Source organism: Vulpes lagopus, chromosome 9 (assembly GCF_018345385.1).
Source record: "Vulpes lagopus strain Blue_001 chromosome 9, ASM1834538v1, whole genome shotgun sequence".
Lineage (NCBI taxonomy): Eukaryota > Metazoa > Chordata > Mammalia > Carnivora > Canidae > Vulpes > Vulpes lagopus.
In genome coordinates this window covers 5,338,219-5,340,555 of record NC_054832.1, presented here as the reverse complement: position 1 = coordinate 5,340,555, position 2,337 = coordinate 5,338,219, and the positions used below count along the sequence as shown (strand labels likewise).

Here is a 2,337-nt window from a genome sequence, read left to right as displayed (position 1 = left end):
ACCAACGCCAGTAATTCAATCACATACATGCCAGAGCAAAACATAACACACTTTAAGAGAAGACAACATAATATTGAGCCCCTACAATTAATCATTCACAGTATTCAATATAAGCATGCAAAAGACCTAGAAATCCTTGAAATCTGAGACTCGCATCAAAGAAAATAATCAGTCAACATAAACAAACACAAAGATGACACAAATGTTAGACTCAGCCAGCGAGGACTTTATAATAGCTGTCAGAAATATGTTGAAAGACTTAAATGGAAAGACAAACACAATGAGAAAATTGTGAACCACCCAAAATACTGTAAAAATATCCTAAAAAGAAACCTACCTTAGAACTGATAAGTAGTGTTTTTATTTTTTAAAATTTTATTTAAATTCAACTTGACAACCTAATAGTATAACATCCAGTGCTTATCACATCAAGTGCCCCTCCTTGGTGCCCATCACCCAGTCACCCCACTTCCAACTCCCTCCCCTTATGCAACCCTTTGTTTCCCAGAATTAGGAGTCTCTCATGGTTTGTCTTCCTCTCTCTTTTTTTGCCACCCAGTTTTCTCCCTTCCCTTATCGCCCCTTTCACTGTTTCTTATATTTCACATGAATTAAACCATATGATAATTGTATTTCTCTGATTGATTTATTTAAAAATATGGAATGCTTCATGAATGTGTGTCATCCTTGCACAGAGGCCATGTTAATCTTCTCTGTATTGTTCCAGTTTTAGTATATGTGCTACTAAATGTAGCGTTCTTAAAATTAAATTTAAAATGCTGAGTCTAAGCATCAGATTGAAGGCCACAGGAGAAAAAGTCAGAAAATGTGAGAGCCGATCAAGATAAATCTTCAAATAGGAAAAATAGAAAAAGAAATGACCCATGAAACAGTATAAAAGTCAACATGCATATCATTGGAGTTCTTAGAAAGAAAAAGAGGGAAGTAATAGGAAAAGAGAAAGATTGATAAACTAATTACCAAAAATACCAAACATTTGGTTGAAAAACTTAACCTACAGATCTAAGAAGAATCTAAGCTATGCAGCAACATGAAAGCCCTAAAAACACACTTAGGCATAGCCAAAGAAAACTGCTGAAAACCATTGGAAAATGGTTGTTTTCATAGGATTTTTAAAGCAGTCAGGAAAATAAAGATACGTAATTTGCAAGGAATTATGAAACAAAAAACAATTGACATTTTATAAGAGACAATAAAAAACCACAATGGAATGGCATCCTTAAGGTAATTAAAACACACACATGCACAAAAAACCTATCAACCTAGAATTTATCATATGTCCAGTAGGAATATCCAAAAATGTGAAAGAATAATAAAGACATGTTTAACTAAATGAAATCTGAGAGAGTTTACCATCAACTGAACAATATTACATAAAACACTGATGGAAGTTCTTCATGCTGAATAGAAATGACTCTGGGATAAATCAGTACTAGAAATAGACATATATCCACATGTATAAAAGCCGAGGGTATCAGAGGAACTCTCTGAGCTGTGAGTTTATGACTTTTCTGTAAATTTAAAACTAAATTAAAATGTTTATTATTTTTAAAGTATCCATATGGACTGTTGAGTAGTTCACATCCCTGTACCACTAAATTTTTGAATGTATAATCTCAAGCAAAAACAATTGTTCTGAGACTCTATTGTCCTATTTGAAAATGAGAAAAAAAGGAGACGATGAACCTGAAAGATTGTTAAGGGTTTGAAAGGAGATGATCCAGGTGAGTACTGCCAGGCGCATATCAGGGCAAGCTATCTGTTGTTTTTTGCTATTCATTTTATTGTCATGATTTTACTCTTATTTTTTTCTTACCATCATCATTAATATTTTTCCAAGTTACTTGGGTCACCTGGAAGCAGCTGTCTGGAGCACAATTGTGACAAAAGCCCCAAGGTGACATTGGGACTAGTGATTGATTCAAAGATCTTGCCTAATGGTGGTTTGAGGAATGATGGGCGGCAGTCCACATGCCAAGGATTTTTCATCTCTGACTTAGAAGTTGGCTGGTCTAAGAAGGTGAAGTTTCAAGGAAATTGAAGACACTGCAGGAGCCCATTGTCTCCGGAGGACAGCTCCTGACGGACAAGGCAGGATTACATTCCCAGTGCTCATAAACTTCTTAGTGAATCCATGCTTTAGATATCAAGTGTCCCTTCCTTGGGGATTTGCTTCCAAGGTGGGATATATGGAGCCTATCTTTCTAATCATCGTGAGTATTGATCCTCAGGATCAATCCCTAATGGGGCTCACAAAAGACCCTCTGACCACAAAACTGACTTTATTTTACTATTGCTGTCTGCTGCAAGCTACAT

The 2,337-nt window shown here is 35.7% G+C and overlaps 1 non-coding gene across 1 annotated transcript; it reads right to left on the bottom strand.

Annotated features, from left to right (window-relative positions):
• Positions 1-652: 652 nt before the first annotated feature.
• LOC121499241 lies at positions 653-755 on the bottom strand. The gene has a single exon (XR_005990067.1). It is a non-coding gene; the product is annotated as a U6 spliceosomal RNA (small nuclear RNA).
• Between the last annotated feature and the right edge of the window lie 1,582 nt (positions 756-2,337).